The sequence below is a fragment of the Trachypithecus francoisi genome, unplaced genomic scaffold (genome assembly GCF_009764315.1).
Source record: "Trachypithecus francoisi isolate TF-2019V2 unplaced genomic scaffold, Tfra_2.0 Lachesis_group15, whole genome shotgun sequence".
Lineage (NCBI taxonomy): Eukaryota > Metazoa > Chordata > Mammalia > Primates > Cercopithecidae > Trachypithecus > Trachypithecus francoisi.
The window spans coordinates 11366176-11387171 of record NW_022681460.1 but is presented as its reverse complement, the minus strand read 5'-3'; the positions used below and the strand labels follow the sequence as shown (position 1 = coordinate 11387171).

Here is a 20996-nt window from a genome sequence, read left to right as displayed (position 1 = left end):
TTCCCACCAGGCAAATGAGATAACTGAGGTGTAGTAAAAGCCTGATGATTTTTCCAAAGTCACACGTCTGGTTAGTGATCATGCTGGGACCAGAATAGGAGTCCATGTGTTCCCACCAGACTGGGAGATTGTTCAAAAGAACAAGTTCCCAGGAAAGATCAAATAATTGCTGGAAAAGCACTTCCGATCTCCAGTGAAAACAGATCTTTCCAGCTGAGTGCCCTCCCTAAGGCCTAAAGAGTATTATCTGCCAAGTAGCTATTCTTTTGTCTTCTGCATAAACCACTGCAGGATGAAGGCCACTGTGAAATCTGTGAGAATCAAGAACAGCCATCCACTGCAGAAATATATGTTATGAAACTTAATGAATAAGTCACTGTCCATCTAGAGAGAAATTAGAGAATGCCTTTTCTGAAATCTCTGCTAGGACACAAGTATGTCCTAGGGCCCTAACGCAGATATGAAGCTTTGTCCCCAGTGCTAAGAAGAGACAGCTATTTTTGCTGGGCCAGTATAATATTTAACAGCAAACATTTAACAGTAGGATAACGGCTGCTGAAGCTGCATATGCAGCTGCAGCTGCATCATTCCTCTGGGGAAGGCAAGATGGCTCTTCTCCAACTATTCATGAAGGGCGAGAGTTGGGAGCAGAAAGAGAATTTGCTCACACTTAATACTACGCGGTCCGATCTCGTGTCCCATGTGAGATGCCTAAGTCAGAAGCTGACTGCAGAGACAGCTCATTGGCTTAGAGACCCAGGGTTCATTCTGCAAGATCTTTCAGGCCTTCTTTTTTCTGTAATAAATGAAGTCCTATGCATTTTATTGGGAGTAACACATCAACAAATGAGGAGCTATAGATGTGGTCCACCTTACTGATTTGCTGCACCAAGGAGACTGCAGTCACTCCAGATCTTAAACATATTCAAGGCTGGGTGCGGTGGCTCAAGCCTGTAATCCCAGCACTTTGGGAGGCCGAGGTGGGCGGATCACAAGGTCAGGAGATCGAGACCATCCTGGCTAACACGGTGAAACCCCGTCTCTACTAAAAAGTACAAAAAACTAGCCGGGCGAGGTGGCGGGCGCCTGTAGTCCCAGCTACTGGGGAGGCTGAGGCAGGAGAATGGCGTGAACCCGGGAGGCGGAGATTGCAGTGAGCTGAGATCCGGCCACTGCACTCCAGCTTGGGTGACAGAGCAAGACTCCATCTCAAAAAAAAAAAAAAATTCATAATTGTGTTTGGAGCAAAGTTACCATTGGAATCAAATTTTCACAGCACTCGTACCTATCTCTGGGATCCTCTTGTCCTTTTTTGCATTTACTCTGCTCTGTTCCTTCTTTCCCGCTTATCTTCCTTTCAGGGTCTCCACGGGCTGTCTTTGCTAACCAAATGTACAGGAGTTTCCTTGGTCACAATTAGAAAATGAGCTTCCAAAAGAAGAGGCATCGAGGGCCCTTGGCACAGGACACAGGAAGGGACTGATCACGTGAGCTGTCTCAGTTGAATCCCTCATTTCTCTGATGCTGTCGCCAGAATTACTCAATGTATTTCCTTTTATTTTCATGTAAAACCTATTTATGCAGCTGCTTCAGGGATCTATTATAAAACATGTGGAGGAAAATCATGAAGTAAAGAAATGCAGGGATACAGATACAGGAAGCCACATTTTTGTTAACCTTGTTGCTTGGAATTCTGATCAAAACTACCATATAAAAGATTCTAGGCCAGGCGCAGTGGCTCACACCTGTAATCCCAGCACTTTGGAAGACTGAAGTGGGCGGATCACGAGGGCAGGAGTTTGAGACCAGCCTGGCCAACGTAACCAAACCCCATCTCTACTAAAAATACAAAAATTACCAGGGCATGGTGGCACACACCTGTAATTCCAGCTACTCAGGAGGCTGAGGCAGGAGAATTGCTTGAAACCAGGAGGCAGAGGTTGCAGTGAGCCAAGATTGCGCCACTGCACTCCAGCCTGGGCAACAGAATGAGACTCCCTCTCAAAAAAAAAAAAAAAAAAGATTCTTATCAAGCCCCTTTGTGATCTCAATATTTATAGCACTTTCTCAAACTTGGGGTCATGTGTGACCAAAACACAGGACAAATTGTAACTCACTGGTTGCTCGGGTATTTGTAAGTATGGGGACCTTGTCACCCGGACTTCTCTGTCCCTTGTTTATGTCCTCTTCAGTAAATGGGAATGGAGCAATAACTAGTTTCTAGTTTATTTTTGACATAAGATGGTAAATGATATATTTCCATCTTTGTGTTTGGCTTTTAGCCTTTGAATTTAAACTTAGTTCTTCAAAGAGTGGAACAGTTCTGTTCAGTTGCAAAGCCTGTTAGGGCCTTTTCCCACAGAACATGTGTGAATTCTTCCCTTTGTTGGAAGCTGAGATACATGATAAATTCTCCCTCTCCCACTTACTTCACAGAAGACTTGCAATAATATGCCAGGCATCAATTTTAATCATCTTTACTCTGGGGTTTGGGGGCTGGAGGTTGCTGAATATCATGTTAATGAGTAAACCTGGCCCTCAGACCCAGAGAAATGGCTGGATGTTAATATCAGTGTATATGCTTTTAGTATCATTAACAACATGGTGTATTACAATTTCTTAAGGATATTTGTTCCTACACTGGAAGACGTTGATTTGCAGTGCACTCTGAATGCCACCAGCTTTTCATTCTGAAAGTTGGAGAATGAGCATAGACTTTATAGTCAGATAGACCTGGAGTTGAAATCTGATTCTGTCACTTCCTAGTAGTTTGCTCTTAGGGAAGTTCCTTAAGCTCTCTGAGGTTAGATTTTCTATAGTAAAAAGGATTAAACAAACAAGTAAAATGTAGACCATCCCACACAATGCCTGGAGGAGAGGAGGCTCTCAAAAATTATTTATCCCTGTTTACTTCCCTTCTTTTCAGTTGCAACTTCTGGAAGAGGGCGTGAAAGCTACGGTTTTCCTTAGCATGGGGTATTGTTTTGATCACTATCATTCCTACAGAAAGAGCAAGATGTTTCTAAGGGAGCCATAAGAGGCAATGTGGCATAGCCTAGTGAATCTCAGAGTGTGGCCCAGAACCAGCACAGCCAGCATAACCCTGGGACTTGTCAGAATGCAAGACTCAGGCCTCACTTCAGACCAACTGCATCAGAAATTCTCAGGGTGAGGCTCAGCAGTCTGTGTTTTCACAAGTCCTTCAGGAAATTCTCATGCTCATAAAGTTCGAAAACCACTAGTGTAGTGAAAAATACACTGGACTAGTTTCTTGCACGTTTTGCTGAAACGAGAGGTGGGATTGGACCAAATGTCCTCTAAGATCTTTTCTAATTCTGGCATCTTGTGGTTCTAGTTTTAAGCCAGCTGTGTCACCATTTTCTTAGAATGACCATGTTCTTTAAAAAAGGAAAAAAGAAAAACCTCGTTTTTATTATTACAAAAGTAACACACTGTTGTTATAAAAAATGAATATAAACAAAATGAAAAAACTTAAAACCATCCAAAACTCAGCATCCAGAGATATGCTTTTATGCTGTGCTCTTGTTGTCCTTTTCTGCAGACGCACATGTATGCATTACTCTGTGTACATACATAAACATCTCACCATAGCCGTCAGCACTCACTGAGTGTCTGCTCTGTGCCGGGCACAGTTTTAGGCATTATGGGTATACCATCCAGCAGAGCCTCTACTCTCACTGAGCTTTCTTTCTCATGAGTGGAGGTAGATAATAAAGAAGAAAACAAATAACTAAATAAAGAAGACTATTTCTGAGGGCATTAAATGCCATGAAGCAAATAAAACAGTGATGTGAAAGAGTGACCAGGCGATGGCCAATTCAAATCTGATGCCAGGAAAAACCTTTTTTTTTTTTTTTTTTTGAGACAGGGTCTCACTCTGTCACCCAGGCCAGAGTTCAGTGACATGATCGTGGCTCACTACATCCTCTGCTTTCATGGCTGAAGCATTCTTCCTTGAGCACCTCAGCCTCCCAAGTAGCTGGGACCACAGGTGCGTGCCACCACACCCAGCTAATTTTTGCATTTTGTAAAGTAGGGTTTCGTCATGTAGCCCAGGCTGGTCTCAAACTCCTGGGTTCAAATGATCTACCTGCCTCTACCTCCCAAAGAGGAAAAACCTTTCTGAGAGGTGGCATCTGGGTTGAGACCTGAGAAGGAGCCAGCTGTGTGCGTATTTTGGGGCAGAGCATTTCAGGCAAAGAGAAAAGTTTGTGCAGACTCACTGAAGTAAAACAGAGCAGGGTATGTTCAAAGAAGAACAGAAAGGTGTGCAGTATTGCTGGGGAGGAGGCATGAAGAGGGCAGGGAGCCACAGAAGATAGGGCCAGACACATAGGCCAGGGCCACAGCAGGATGACCATATCATTTAAATTCATTCCAAAGACAATAGGAAACCATTTTAAGCCTGGGAGTAGCTTTAAAAAAGATGACTCTGACTGTCCTAGAGGGTAGAGAGCACAAGATTGGAAGCAAGGAAAGTAGTTATGTTTCTACCTTGTGTTTTGTGGCTTGTATATTTCCCTTCACTATTTCATTAATATTTTTCAAGATTGTTAATGTCCTGCTGTGTTCTCGTTTTTAACAGCTGCATGGGAATCTGGTATGATACCGTACTTTGCTAATCCTCTGACTGCCTAGATTGTATCCAATTTCTTTATTATCATGAAGAGCACTGAAATGAGAGTTGTTAAATCTTTCGGCACATTTTTGTTCTCAGGATAATTCCCAACAGGGGAAGTCCTTGACCAAGAGTAGGATTCATTTGAAGACTTTTTCTTGAGTCTATTAGTTGGTTTCATCTGTATTTATTTAACTGAGCATTTTCAATTATTTAAAACCTTTAGTTGATAAACTTTTACCAGGTAGGGGCCAAAGTGAGATACTCCCAGCACTTTGGGAGGCTGAGGTAGGCAGATCACGAGGTCAGGAGTTCAAGACCAGCCTGTCCAACATGGTGAAATCCCATCTCTACTAAAAATACCAAAATTAGCTGGGCATGGTGGCAGGCACCTATAATCCCAGCTACTCGGGAGGCTGAGGCAGGAGAATCATTTGAACACAGGAGACGGAGGTTGCCATGAGCTGAGATTGCACCTTTGCGTTCCAGTCTGGGTGATAGGGTGAGACTCAATCTCAACAACAACAAAAAACAGACGGTCAAGTATCAGTAACTTTCTATCAGTAATTTATAGTAGTTGGCATAATCCACATTTTACAGGGAAGAAGCCAGAATCTTTTTAACCACCTCCTCAAAATGGAAACCTTTCATCTTAATCATGGCTTTCTACACTTCTGACGCCCTGAGGGAATGAGAAAGGAAGAGAACAGGAGGAGGAGAGAAGTGGAAGGAAACCTGCCTCAAAACTGATGAAGTGGAATTGAAACCATTAATAGAAAAATCTCTTCTGTTTCTCTCCCACATGCCACTCAAATAATGAACTGCCCAGTGGCGGGGCCTCTCATGAGACAGGCGGCTGGGCAGACGGCAGGCAGCTCCAGTGGAACCACAGCACCCCCAGGCAGGAGACAGAACCCTGCCAGGTCTGTGGGCATGTGGCCAAGTTGCAGGGAGACAGGCTCCCTGTATGTCCTCCTTGAACCCCATTCCAAACTCCATTTGTGTTTGTCTCATATCATCATCTCCATTTCCTCTCAACAGAGCCTCCGCATCTCCCATGCATGTGCATCTTGCCAGAGCCCTGCACTGTCCTCAGTGAACAATTTAAACAGATTGTCTCCACCCTCCGTGCACTGCTGGTGCCAAAGGACAGGGCAGGTTTCAGGTGCCCAGTGGAATCTGAAGAGCTTTTGACACCTTGTAGGTATCTTTAAACCTAAAAGAACAGTAGCTACATGGTCATTGGTACTTTGCCCTGGGGACACTTCAGTTCAAAATAGGAGAGTGATGGGAATGGACAGAGTTAGACCTTCGGCTTCATGTAGAGATGGGGAGAGAAGCCATTCTTGGCAGGAGGAATGCGTGGAAGTGCAGGTGACAGAGCCACCATTACACAACTTCCCTTAGAGCAGGAGGAGGGAGGGCAGCTTCACACCAAAAGGCAGAAAGCCCTTTCCCTCCCCTCCCCTCCCCTCCCCTCCCCTCCCCTCTCCTCCCCTCTCCTCTCCTCGAAGTTCGTTATTCTACTTTCTCATCCTCATCTGAAAGTATTGCTTAATAAAGGCCAGCTTTCACAGGGCTTGCCCCTCAGTGTTACCTTCTAAAGCCCCACCTCGATGTCTCCTCTTTCAGGCAGGGAAGCAACACGTTATTCCTAGCAGCACCAGGGCTGGGTGGGCACGTTAGGACTTTGTGCTGAAAATGAGGGTGATGCCAGTGCTGACCCAAGCCCATCACCAGATGAGGTGAGTTTTGAGCCACACCTTGCTCAGACAGCGAGGGGTGACCAAGGAGGAAGAGCAGGCGGCTGGTAAGCAAGCATGCTGATACTGCGCTGGATTTTCCCACATCCTCAGAACAGCTACCTTTGACCAGGGAGGAGCATCTCCGATGGATGTGCGATTCCCCATTACTCCTCCTCAGTGAGCAGCTTTGCCTGGCTGCAGCCATGAGCCTTGGGGGCACCTGACTCCAAAAACAGATGTGAGTTGAGGTTGTAAGCCTTCAATCCCAGACCCCTGCAGGGGAGGAGGTAGCATCACCAGTGGACCTATAAAAAGTACAGATTCCTCAGATTGCTGAGCCTCACCTTAAACCCCTGGGGTGCATGTCTTTCCTGGTTCAGGTAGGCATGGTTCTTTGGGGTATATGCCTGGGAGTGGAGTTCTGCTCATGGGATAGGTGCATCTTCATCTTCACTAGTAATGTAAAATTGTTGACATCCTGCTAGTGGTGTGTGTGGAGCTCTTGTTCCACATTTTCACCAGGACTTGCTCCTAACAGACTGATAATTATGCCAGTAGCATCACTTTATGTGGAAATTACAATATAGAAATGAACGATAACAGTTCGTGGTGGGTGTTGTATTGTTTGGGTTGAAAATGAGTGAGAGTTTTGCCACCTGGCCCAGCAGGAAAGCAAAAATGCTCTGGTTCCAAAGAAAAAACTATTTGTTTGTTTGTTTTGTTATGGGAAAATAGTCAAAATTAAGGAAAATTTGTGGCCATTAGTGATGTTGTGAAATGTGTATTTGGTCACTGTTTTCTGGCAAACAGCTCCTAAAACCCTTGGAATCTCCAAAGTAGTAAACGTCTTCAGGATGGGGACTGGTCATGGGAAAGAGAGGATTAGGGGGTTGGGACTTTCAGCCTTATCTCCCAGTCTTCGGGGAGAGAAAAGGGGACTGAAGGTTAAGTTGATCACCAGTGGCCAGTGATTTAATCAATCATGCTTATGTAATAAGGCCTCCATAAAAAGCCAAGAGGACAACGTTTGAAGAGCTTCTAGGTAGCTGAACATGTGCAGGTTCCTGGAGGGTGGCAGGACGCAGAAGGCGTGGACGCTCCCACGCGCCATCCTCCATACCTCACCCTGTGTCTCTCTTCATCTGTATCCTTTAAAATATCCTTCATAATGAAGTAGTAAACATAACTGTTTCCCTGAGTTCTGTGAGCTGCTGTAGCAAATGAGTCAAACCCAAGGAGGGGGTTGTGGAGATCCTGATTTGTAGCCACTGCGTTAGAAGCACGCACCACAACCTGGGGCTTGTGACTCGTGTCCGAAGTGGGGAGCAGTCTTGTGGAACTAATCCCTCAACCTGTAGGATCTGACACAATCTCCAGGTAGATATTGGCACCAAATTGAATTGAACTGGAGAACAGCCAGCTGTGTCCACTGCAAAATCGCTTGCTTGTGTCCACTGCAAAATTGCTTGCTTGTTTGCCTGATATGTGCGGAAACAAAACCCACACATCTGGTGTCAGAAGCATGTTGTAAGAGTAGAGGAGAAACTAAGTTTGTTTATTCCTCTATTCACACCATTATTTTAAAGAGTCAAGTGTTTGAGGCACAAAAGAAATAGTGAAAAGAATGGATGATTAACCAGCAACCATGTTAGAACAGAAACAGATTTCAAACAGTTGAGATAGTTAAGAAAAACAAAGTTAGGGAATAGTTTAGTGGGTTTGGAAAAGCAGAAATTGGTATAAATAATCAGTATCTTCTGTAAGAGTTATGCAGATCCACTAATTGTTAGCAATATTTTTATTTTAGCAGTGAACCTATATAGAAAATACAAGTCTTAAGGAGAAGCAAGATGGCTAGAAAATGACGAAGGGACTTAGAGGGGAGTGCATTTCGTGCATCCAGATTAAAGAAGAAACCTGGTGGAACGGTGAACACTCAGAGTGTGTAGGCTGGTTATACACAGGACCATTTTGTTTCACTTGAGCTGGAAATCCGCATGTCGGGTCAGCCTTTGTCACAAAGAATTATGGCAGAGCTGTTGCCTGGGCTTATTCCACGTGTGTACCATTGTTACTTGCTGGGTCAGTTTGGGTTGTTTTGAGCCAGAACTGGGACAGGGCATGAAGCCATCCTTGGGCCATCATTACCTGGCGTGTTCTAAGGCAGCTCCATCAGAACTCACCATGAGCTTGCAGGGACAGGCCAGTTCTGCTTAGTACTGGGACAAAGTGCTTCTGCCAGAGCTGCCAATTGATGACTCTTTCAGGTGGATGAGCAAGAATTTCCTTCCTCTAACTGTTCTAAGCCTGTATATATGAGTAGAGCTGTCATTGCTGAAAAAATAAGCTGTTTTCTAACCCAAAGAATGTGTTAATATTACATTTTTCATGCAAAACTGAAGTGTAACTGCCACTTCTGCGTCATGATAAAGGCGTTCCCTTTTGACTTGACAACGCAGACCCCTCCACAGCTGGAGGAGAACGGTGGTGATCCCTTGTGACCTCACATTCATCTGCACCTCTAACCCTAGCCACTCCTTCAGGATCCTCTTGGGACATCGGTCTGTTGTTGGATGCTACTTGTTACGTGCCCTTTTCCGTGGGCGTTCCTGTCTTTCTTCTGATGACCTGCATTGCAGATGTCTATCTGTGGTGTTACCTGTCCTTGTCATGTTTAGGCAGCCACTTACACCACTGTGCAAGCCTGTTTCTCACTCCTACCAGCCCCAAATGGTATAAAGTTTTTTGTGTGCCAGGGCTCTCAGATAATGTCACTTATACAGTTCCATAGTAAATCACCTCTGCAACCATTTATGGTTTCAGATCTTTATTCTCACATGTTACAAAAGCTATGGCTTTGCTACAGTTGGGGATGATTTATGAGGTATGAATTATGCATAGCTAGCTAGCTAGAATGGATAGTCATTGGTCCGCTTAGAAAGTCATATCTTACTTAGATACCTCCCTGTCCAGCCACCTGCATGCAGTCTCTTTCTACCCTTGGTCTCTTGATCTGGCACCCCCCCATGCTTCTCTTTTCTCCCCAGTTTCAGTATGTGTCTATCAAGACCCAGTTTCACTCCTGCTTAATACTGGATAAGTATCAGTTGGATAATATGCAAATGCTTTTGCTTATAGGTCTCAGATTTAGCCAGATCTGGGTTAAAATGCAGTTAAACCTAGCAGTGAAGCCTTAGGCAAATAGCTTTACCTCCCTTCATTGATGATGGTGATGATACCCAGCACAGGCTGTTGATGGATCAAAGAAGATCATTTGCATATTGCACCTAGCAAAGCTTTAGGCACCATAGTGAAGGCTCAGTAGAATGGACTCATAGTTGTTTAAGATCTGGCTTCTGACTGCTTCTCAAGCTCAGCCACTTACTCAGCTACACATTTCAATCCCATTAAACTATAAGCTCCTTTTGAGCAGGGAGCCTGTCTTCCTCAGCCTTAGCACCCAGAGCCTCGAAATATGCTTGGCACATATTTGAGTGCTCCATAAATATAGACGTAAATCGAATAAGCCATAGGAACACTGACGGTTCTTTGAGGGCATCATGCTGTTCCACACCTCTGTGCCCTCAGATATGCTGTTCCCTTGCCTGCAGTGCCCATCTCCTCCCTGCCTGGGCTGATGTCCAGTCACTTTCATAATTGCTGACCTGGATGAATTAGAACTCCCTCTGTGTCCCCTCTCCAACCTGAGTCCCTTGATTTACTTGTCTGTCTCCCTCTTAAGTATATATTAGCTCCCTGAGGACACAGGCCATGTGTACTTGACTTTATACCCATAGCCCTTAGCTCAGTGCCTGTCACATAAAGGGGATCAAAATATGTTTATTGGATAAAGGCTAGAGCTGGGGCTGAATATAAATAAAAGGATATGTGCAGAGAAACAAAAAGGCAAGGGAAATGAAACAGTTGAAAACTGGTGATTTGTTACTATGGTGATTTCTGAGTAACTTTTGTTTGGGGTGTGGGGGGGCGTTTCTTTATTCTTGTTATTGTTTTCTTCTGACTTCATCTCCAGCAGCTCAGAAGGAGAACAGCTGTACCTAGCTACCCTGTAGGGTAGAGCTAGAGAGAAGTGGAGCCTCCCTGTGATGAGGGAGGAGGGTCAAGACCACAGCATGTCACGAATGCCGGAGGTGGTTGAGCCAGATCATAAGTTGTTCTTCATTTTGGCAACAAAGGAAAGTGGAGGACATAGGTCTTCTGAAAACTGTAGTAAGAAAGAGTACTTTAAACCATAGGGCAAAAACTTAAATAAAAACTGTAGGACACAGCAATGCCTAGCTCTTCTCACATCATTAAAACGCTCGTAATGTGCCCCGCTCAAGACTCTGGCACAGCAGGGGGCATCTGAGCATTTAGATCCAAATCTGAGCACTTGGTCGGGTCATTCCATGAGTCCTCATAATTCCTGAGGTTCAGCTGAGAGCCAGGAGCTGTCTGTCTGTCTGTGGACTCAGTGGTTCTGCTCAATGTGTGCAAAAGGACTTTGGGCTCCTTCAGCATTGGTGTGAACCCTGGAGGGCTCCTTGTTGAAACTCACTTTTTTTTTTTCTTTTTTTTTTTTGAGACAGGGTCTTGCTTTGTCACCCAGGCTGGAGTGTAGTAGCACGAACATGGCTCACTGCAACTTCCTTATCCCGGGCTCAAGTGATCCTCCCGCCTCAGCTCCCCAAGTAGCTGAGACTACAGGGACATACCACCATGCCTGGCTAATGTTTATATTTTTGTAGAGATGAGGTTTCTCCATGTTGCCCAGGCTGGTCTCCAATTCCTGGCTTCAAGTGTTCCATCCGCCTCGGCCTCCCAAAGTGCTGGGATTACAGGCGTGAGCCACTGAGCCTGGCTTGTCCCTTTAGACCCAGGGCAACCCTGCCTGATACCAGAATCCTGCAAGCTTCTGGGAAAAAGGGAAGATAAACTGCTGTGCCATCTTTAAGGAGTGAACCTCAGGGTTAATTACTCTGCAAGACAACACTTTAAAAAAACGTTGTACTCTCTACCTCATTCATAGGCCAAGTGAAAAGTAACTATTAAATTGCTTTACCGTAACTTTTACAAGCAGTAGTGTTTGCAGAATGTATGCTGGTATATAAACCCGGTGTTCCCTTTTTTGGATTTGTTAAGAAAAACCTGACTGGGTTTCCATCAGGTGTTAAGTAGGTCATCCACAAGTGGTCTAGCCCATGTAGCACATGTTCCTCCCACACAGAGTAGCCACAGCTTGTCATCCCAAATACTGTTTTTTATGTGCTGCTGGGGAAAGCATCACTGACTTCCTTCCGGTGGTTCCATGTTCTCTTCCTCTTACTGATCTTCCTCCTTTAATTTCCTCTGTGTCTCTCTTGGCACTCGATTTGCATTCATAAATGCAGACCTCTAGTGAAAACTTTACTGAGACACGCACGACATAGTCAGCCACCCTGGGCTCACCCAGGGTAAGGAAACCAGCATCAGGGAAGGCAGAGACCATCCTCCTTTCCTTCAGGCGATAAAGTGTAGGAGGAGGCTAGCTGGAGTCTGCCTCTCTGCTTCTTTTGTTCCCGTCCTCCTTCTCCGTTCTGTCCCCGTAGAGGCCATGGAATTAGATAGACTATGCTTTCTGACTGCCTACTTTATCTGCATTCACACCAAAACAGCTGCAAGAAGCTTTGAAATTCTATACCATGGCAGGGGATGCAAAAGTTATCCCTGCTGTTGTTGCTGATTTCTGGCAGCCTGAATAAAGTGCCAACACAAAGACCCAGGGGCTGGGGGACTGGGCTTCATGTTATTCTTCAAAGCAAAGACACCAGCCTCTGTCCCAAAAACACAGTGCAAGTGGCTTCACAACCAAATTCTCAGGCTGGTAGATTTAGATTGGGCTGTGGCTTCATAACCAGATAAATGATCAGCGAAAATGGGAGACATGGAGACCACAAGCACCATGCTATCAGCTCAAAGGCGAAAGAAGTCAAGTCTCCTTCTTCAAAGTCCTTTCTGTGTCTTTAAAGGAATTGGATCTTCTTGACTGGAACTAGTGAATTAAAGAAAGAGAAAAAGAATGCACTGTTTTTTGAAAGGATGAGGCCACATTTGCAGAATCATCTGGCGAGGAACCTCTATAGAGACTGGGAAGATTGGCAGGGCGGGTTTTTGTTCGGCCTTGGAGAGTGAACCTCCTCGGCTTTCATTCTCAGCGGTCCTCGTACTCGGGGAGGGGGCATTGATGACGCCTGTTCAAACAGCCGCTTTGTACTAATGTGTTTTCTTGTGGCTCTGCCAGGTGACACCCTGACCCTTGGGCCCTCGGCCAGTTCTGCCACCACTGTTCCTTAAACAGGCGCAGCCCAGAAAGCCAGGCTCTGCCACTGTGGCCCAGATGTGACACTGACCTTCCTGTTTCTCTTTGCTGGTTCGTGAATAGAAGTCCATGTTTTTGTTTTTCTTTTCTCTTTTTCTCTGGTTGGTTGTTTTTATAGAATGAGGATAAGGAGGGTAGAAAGATACTTGATTGGATATCAACATCAGGAAGAAACGTGTCTTCTGTGCCTAGTGTTTCTGAACATTTTCAGATCGCATGAACCAGTGTTGCCTGCTGTTCTGTGCCCTGCTTGGATTGCCCCAGGTTCCAGGGACAGTGAAAGTCAAAGCATTAAAATGCTCAGCTGAGTGTCTCAACAGGAAAGGGTGAAGGCAACAAGAGTGAGGGCAGGCCCCCTTCCCTCCCCACCAATCGGCATCCAAAGAACAAAAGCGTTTTGTTTCATCCTCTCCACCTTCCTAGAGCCAAGCCCATGCGTGGTCTTCATGACCTCACTCACAGAGAGCCCCTGCAGACTCCTCAGGAATCAGATTACCTTGGTTAGATGCCAAGGTAGACTTGAATGAGTACCGTCATTCTGAGTTTAGTGGGTATCCCAAAGTACCTAGGACACGTGGCCCAAAAGTTCTCAAAACCCCACTAATCCAGTCACCCTGCTTTTGGTTCAGTTATCCCAGATTCCACATTTGTCCCCTCCAGGGTCCTCTGCATGTGGCTTTGCCTTTTTCGTGCCCTGAATTAGATTTCTACTCCTGTTCATCGATGTATCTCACCACCCGCTCCCCGCACTGCTCACTGTCCAGCACAGATTAGTTACGAGAACATGCTCAGCAGCCTTACTGTCCTTTGGTACCTTTCACCCTTCACATCCGCCTCTCAGCAGGCTTCGGAATCCATCACTCTCTCCCTCTTAATTTTTCAGCTGACACAGTGTATTTCATCAATGTGTGGTTGTTTCAACTTACATACACATTCAATCAGTAATTGATAATATTAAAAGGAACTTTCTTAGAGAAAAATAAAGGTGATTTATTCTCATTATAAAAAGAGTACATTCTTGGTATAGACAAATCTAAGAAATAAAGATGCAGAAAGCAAAGAAAGAATAGTTGCCCATGGTGTTATCAGCTGCACATCACCATAATCTCAGCACGTTTCCTTCCAAAGAGTGTTCTAGGCATTTGTTATATAGTTGCAATTATGTGATCCTTCCTAATATAACATGAACATTTTTCCATATTGCTGATAATTTAAGTAAATATGAATTTTAATTTCTGCTTAACTTGTCTTTATGGGCATACCTTACAATTTACTTTAGCCATTGCCCTCATGCTAAACAACTAACAAGTTTTCTAATTTTTCAAATGATAAATAATATTTCATGGAACCTCTTCATGTCATTTTTTAAAATGCATGTCTTTAGCACACATTTACAGGTTCAAGGACATGCCCCCCCGCACTCCCGCCACCCGACACCTTTTTTTTTCTTTTTGAGACAGAGTCTCACTCTGTCACCCAGGCTGGAGTGCAGTGGCACCATCACAGCTCACTGCAAACCTCCGCCTGCCTGGTTCAAGCGATTCTCAGGCCTCAGCCTCCCAAGTAGCTAGGTTTACAGGGGCCTGCCACCACACCCATCTAATTTTTGTATTTTTAGTAGAGATGGAGTTTCACCATGTTGACTAGGCTGGTGTTGAACTCCTGGCCTCAAGTGATCTGCCCACTTCAGCCTCCCAAAGTGCTGGAATTACAGATGTGAACCACTACACCTGGCCGGGCATACCCATTCTTAAGAATTTTTTATATTGCCAAATTGGTTTACCAAATGATTTTACACTGATTTCTGGTCTTCTATCAGCAATGTAAGAGAGCAATATTCATTTCAAGGAAACTTCATCACTATTGAGTATACTTATTTGTTTTAATGTGTGAATTTAGAGGTGAAACATAGTATTTCACTAAGTTGTATTTCTCTGATTACTACCAAAGGCAGTATTCTCTCATATGTTTCACAAATTGTTTTTCCTTTTTTTGTTGCCGATTTATGTTTCTGTTTGCCTAAACTTAGAGTTTCTCTTATCTGTATAAATTTCTTATATATTAAAATATGAATCCAAGAGAGTTGAAAACGTATCTCCACAGAAAAACTTGAGCATGAATGTTTGTTGCACTGTTATTCATAAGAGCTAAATCTCCATCAATTGATAAATAGGTAAACAACCTCTGGTATATCCATACAGTGGAATATTTTTAGTCATAAAAAGGAGTGAAGTACTAATACATGTTACATGAATGAACCCGGAGAACATTATACCAAGCAAAGGAAGCCAATCACAAAAGGTCACGTATGGTGTGACTCTGTTGATATGAAATGTCCAGAATAGGCAAACCCATAGAGACAGAAAGCAGATTGGGGTTGCCAGGGTCTGGGGAGAGAAGGGAGTGGGTGGCGATTGCTTAATGGGCATGGGTTTCTTTCTGGAGCGATGAAATGTTCTGGAATTAGATAATGGAAATGGTCTCCTTTGTAAATGCACTAAAACCCATTGGACTGTGTGCTTCAAGAGGGTGAGTGTTTTGGTATATGAATTATATCTCAATTTAAATATAATAAAAATTTAAAAAATATTAACTACAAGGGGTTTTTCTACGGTCCAAAAAGGGTTGGGGGTAGGGGGTGGAGCCTGAAAAAACTTTACAACCTGTGCTCTAATTCTTTCTGAAACCTTTGGCATAGATAGGGTTAAAACATGTCATCCTTGTTTTTATCACTATTTCACTCTTCTTGTCTTAACCCTGAGATCCAGAGCAAAATGAATTTAAGAAGAAAATGTTCTTACCCTTTTCTTGGAGCCTTTCCATGGTTTGGTGTTAAAACCTCATTTGGCCATTTAGGTTTGGGACTGGTTCCAACATTCAGTTGACTGCAGTCTTAAATCTCACCATTGGGGTCTGATGCTTCCATTGCTCTTTTATTGAGTGCTTTTGAATCTTTGGGCTCGAGAAATGGCAGGCTATGCAGAAAGGAAGGAACATGTTTGTTGCAGGGATGTGAACAGCTGCTTCTCAGCCTGGGGGCCATTTGAACAAGAAAAGCCAGAGATGAGGACCCACAAAAATATTTTAGGTGCCAGCAGTATGGCTTATTCTTAAAGTAACATGACATTTTAAGAGTGATTTATATTAGTTAGGTTCCCTTGCTGTACGGTATGAGACAAAGTTCATCCTCTTCCCCCTCCAGAGAACCTTTGCAAAGTCTTGCATAAATGATCGAATGAGTCCAAATTCACTTATTTCTGAAGCAAAACTTGGGTTTGATTTTTAAGTAGGCTCTGTTCTCCCATGATTGCATGTGGCTAGTGTCTGCATTGTGTATATTCCCACTTTTACATCTATCTTCTCACCTCAGAGACTGTAATATTTTAATACTTGCATTTGGCGAGGGGCTCTCCCTCACAGTCTCCACCAAGAGTAGAAAGCTGTTATTTTGTGCTTGGTGGAGGCATTATATGTGTATCTCAGTTTATGCAGTAAATATGTTCCAGAAAGTTTTGCCTGTAAAGCAAATCATATTTTAAGTGCAATAGGAAAGCTGGTTTTTATACCAAGGAAACCAGTGCCAGCTCCTTCATGATTCTTATAAATACCCTTGCCATGACTAGGAAAGATGAGGAAATTAAGGGCTGCTTCAGTGTCATTGGCCCAAATAGTCATTAAGATGCCAAACCACACGAAGGATTTGTGACTCACTGAACCTAGTGTGGTCCAGCACCTCTACAGAATCCACTGTCTTGGGGGAATGGAATCTGAATTGGGGATGGAGGTGAGGCCTGGTCCCTGAAATCAGTGCCTCCATTAGTAATGTGTATTAGTGAATTCTCACACTGTTGTGAAGAAATACCCGAGACTGGATAATTTATAAAGGAAAGAGGTTTAATTGACTCGCAGTTCCACATTGCTTGGGAGGCCTCAGGAAACTTACAGTTATAGCAGGAGGCAAAGGAGAAGCAGGCACCTTCTTCACAGGGCAGCAGGATGGAGTAAGTGCAAGCAGGGGAAATGCCAGACGCTTATAAAACCATCAGATCTCGTGAGAACTCACTATCATGAGAACAGCATGGGGGAATTGCCCGCATAATTCAATTACCTCCACCTGGTCCTGCCCTAGACACATGGGGATTAGAGGAATTACAATTTGAGGTGAGATTTGAGTGGGGACACAGAGCCAAACCCTGTCATAATGTGTGAGATACTGAGCTCTGTGGAACCAGTTCTTCCCTATAGGATTTTTCCCTCAACGCCTCCCACCCTCACACCCACACCCTTGCATGGACTGGCCAGGATTCCATGGTCAGGAGACAGCTCTAGTATAGAGACTCTGTGTGTTGGCCATGGAATCAGGCTGTCTGGTTTCAAATCCCATCTCTATGACTGACATAGCTGTGGATAAATTCCCCAACCCCTCTTTTCCTCCCTTGTAAAGTGTGGGGAAATAGTAATACCTATGTTTTAGAGTTGTTACTAGATTTTAATGGGACAGCATTTTCCAGTGTCCAGCCTGCACCTAGGCTACAGGGAACACTGATTGGATATTGGTCATGACTGCTGAAATTGGAGCCATCATCCCCATGGTACCCATCCCACCAAAACATGTATTAGTTTTCTGCTGCTGCCTAACAAAGTACCACAAACTTAGTGGCTTAAAACAACATCCATCTGTTAGCTCACATTTCTGTCAGTCACAAGTCCAGGCACGGAGGGGATTCTCTGCTCAGCAAAGCCGAAATCAAATGTTAGCTGACTATGTTGTTGTTTGAAGGCTTGATTAGGGAGGAATCCATTTCCAGGTTCATTCAGGTTCTTGACCAAGCTGTTCTCAGCTCTGACCACCCATGTGTCTGGCCACACAGCCCCTTCATCTTTAAAGGCAGCTGTGGAGAATCTCCCTCATAATGAAGGCCTCTTGCAGTTTTAATCTACTTTTCCAGGAACTGGCATACCTTTCAAGGGTTCACCTGGTTAGGTCAGGTCCACCCAGGATGATCTCTCAAAGTCGGCTGTGCCGAATAACATAACCCGCTGATGGAGTGACTACCCCACCATTCGTAAGTCCTAGGAATTTACAGGGCAGGTACACTGGGAGTAGAAGTCCTGGGAGACAGCTCAGAATTCTCCCTACCACACTGTCATTCAGCAAGGCACATATTTTCACTCCCTTCCTCCAGCTGGCAGCAAAGAGAGGACTTTCCCACGTTGGCAGAGCCCTGCATGCTTTTTTTCATAGCTGGGCTGGGGCCACTGGCTGAACCCAGCACCAGTGCTGAAAGTGGTGCAGCCCTCAAGTGTTAACATCTCCAGAGGGCCAACCCAGCAGTGTCTTTTTCTCTGCTTCAGTACCTTGGGAAATGCTTGTGATCCAAGAGTGGCCAGCATAGCCCTGCTTTCTGTCCAGCCTCCCCAGTCCTCCCTGGGCCTTTTGTCCCGGCTGTCCCCAGAAGGCAGCACTGCCTGCACTCTGTCATGGGGTGTCAGGATCATCTGATGCAGTGTGCTACAAAGGAGAAAAGCCCCATTGTAAAGGATTGAAAGGTGCTGGGAAATTAGGAAATTTGGGTGACAGGTTCTGTGGCCCAACCTCATTGCTACTGATGTGGTACTCAACTGTCTCTGAATGTCCTCCTGCTCCCAGTAATGACACGGGAAAAACTAAAGAAGGCTTTCGTAGGCTTTCAATGGATTAACTGTCTCCACTGAGAATGTAGCAAAAGTCCTCAAGTAGATTGTTATGGGTGTTTCTAATTTTACGAGGATCAAGAGCCCTGTGCCATGAATCTTCTATCCTGAAGTCAAATAATTTCAGATGTGTCTCTGCCACATCTTATCCTTTTCCTAATGCTATTCCTGCTGACTGAAAAAGTGTGTTTGCTTAATAAGCTTCCAGTTTTTGCTTTTTTCCTAGAAAAGTGTGAAACCATGCAGTTGATCTGCAATTCAGCTTTACATTCTTTTTTCAACTGCCCCCATCTCAGTTGCTTGCATTTGGTTTCTAGGTTCTTAGTTCATTTCCCTTCCTTGTTCTTATACTTACATTATGATACCAGGAAACATGCCACCTCTAAGTATGGGCCAAATGTGGCTTTACCTGTCACTCTCCAAAGTCTGCTGGGGGCTGTCAGGAGCAGGGATTATGCGTAAGGGCTGTCACTTCTTCACATCCACCTAGATTGGCTTCTGAGACAAAAGAGCTTAAACCGCTGCAATTGAAGTTATTTGTTGTCAGTTCCACTTCCTCCTCCTGCCATTCCTCCTCTGCCTGCAAGTATATGTGTCTCAAGAGAAAGTAATTTGCTTGTACAGAAGACTACCAGTGGCCTTTTTCCCATTTTGATACCTAGCTCCTGCACACACCTGAAATCTTATCATACGTCCTGCAAGCTTATAACTTGGGCATACTGGCATTGCTTTATTGATTGGCGCATGAGGAAATATGAATGTGTTTGTGTTTAATGTACATCTTGTAGACTGGATTGTGGTCTGTCTACATCAAGAGGAGGGAGTGTATATTCAACCAGATTCATCTTGGATCGAAGCACCCTGTGCCTGTGGTAGTAAAGAATTGAATCTATCCTTTAGGTCAGCTTCCGTCAGTCACTACAGGGCTATGTGAAGAAGCATAGCTCCCATAGCATGGCAGCAGAAAGGGCTGTGATCTGTTGATCTGTTGATCTGTTGATAATGTCTGCCCTGCTCATGGGAGCAGGGTGTGGCATTCCTTGAATCCTGTGTCTGGCAATTCTTCCTAGGTTGCTTAACACTATTGGCGCATCTGAAAAGAACCACAGGACCAGGGAAATTTTAAGTAGATCAAGTTTTATTTCCATGGTAGAAACAGGGCCCCTCCCTTTGCAAAAGGATTGGAGAACAGAGGCTTCACTGCTATAATCCAGACACCTTGACCACAGGCGCGGGATCCAATTAGTGAAAATGCCTTTCACCAGTTTTTCTAGGCATGATAACCTGCAGAGGACTATAGCCATGAGTTCATGGCGTGTGATATTTTCCTGATCAGAGTAACTCCAGGGCTCCACATCCACAATGGCCTCATTCAGTGTTTCCTGTTGCCCCAGAGATCTACAGCAAGTAAATTAGTGCATTCTATGTCATGCTGCACCTACAGCATTGAACATAAAAGCCACAGCACATAACTCTGCATAATAAAGGATACTTTTATTTTAGCGTGAATGATCAGAACTTTGCCTTGTAGCAAGGAGCCTGGGCCCACTGAATACAGCTCATGTAGTGTCTTCTGACTCTTCTGTCACGAAGCAGTTAGCCTGACTGCCCCACGGGGAAGGAAGAAGACCACAAGTTCCTGTATAAGTATTTTCATTGCTATTAACTGTTAATGACTTGAAACTGCAGTTACTGATTTATTTTCACTTCTTCCTGTGTGTCATTGAAGAGAAGAGAGTACGCAAGATCTGTATAGAAACATTACTTAACTCCAAATGTCGAATGCACGAAGTGGTGACAGTGCTGTGTCTTCTATAAAAGAGGATTGTTTTCTCCAAAATAATTTTGATTAATTTTTAATTTATTTATTTAACTAATATTTATTAAGTGACTACTGTGTGCCAGGCACTGTTCTGGCCATGAAAGATACAGCAGTTTAAAAATTCCTGCTTTCAAGAAGCTGATGATTTTTCTTCTCTGTTACTTCATAAAATTATAAATAAGCTGCTAGTTGCTTATTATAGTATATTTCTTTTTTAAAGTGGATTTTGACAGATTATTTTTTCTTAGTTTGGTTAAATGTAGGGTCCTGCTTTCTTCAGGGTTCTGATATAGGGCTTATTTTGTTTTGCTGGAGTTGGAAGAGTAGTTTGCAATGAGCGTTCTCATCACTTCTGGGTTCTGTTTCTCTATCACAGTGCACAAGCTTCTAGAGAAAAATCAGAGCACTCCTTGTCACACTTTAAAACTGCCTGCTTCTACCTAGCATGCCTCTTCTCCTGAAGAAAGCATGCTGGGTTGTATGTTAATCACATCCAGGTAAGGGAAACAGCTGTTAAACTGCTTCAGAGAGGTAGATATAAATTCTGTCCTTTGTGTAAACCAGGATATCTTGACCTTGACACTATTAACATTTGGGGCCAGGTAACTCTTGTTTGTAGGAGGCTGTCCTGTGCATTGCAGGAAGTTTTAGCAGCATTCTTGGACTCTACCCAGTAGGTGTCAGGAGTATCCCTCCCTCTGAGTGTGACAACCCAAAATGTCTCCAGACATTGCCCAA

At 44.2% G+C, this 20996-nt stretch overlaps 1 protein-coding gene across 8 annotated transcripts in view; it reads left to right on the top strand.

The window, feature by feature from the left end:
- The window catches only part of FYN (FYN proto-oncogene, Src family tyrosine kinase), a 210226-nt gene that overhangs the window by 127272 nt on the left and 61958 nt on the right, over positions 1–20996 (top strand). Inside the window, exon 1 of one of the 8 annotated variants that reach the window (XM_033234323.1) lies at positions 6292–6384. The exons of the other annotated variants lie outside the window; for them this stretch is intronic. The gene's annotated coding sequence lies outside the window, so the exon portion shown is untranslated. Of the gene's footprint in view, positions 1–6291; positions 6385–20996 lie in introns of those variants that run through there. 8 annotated transcript variants of the gene reach the window in all.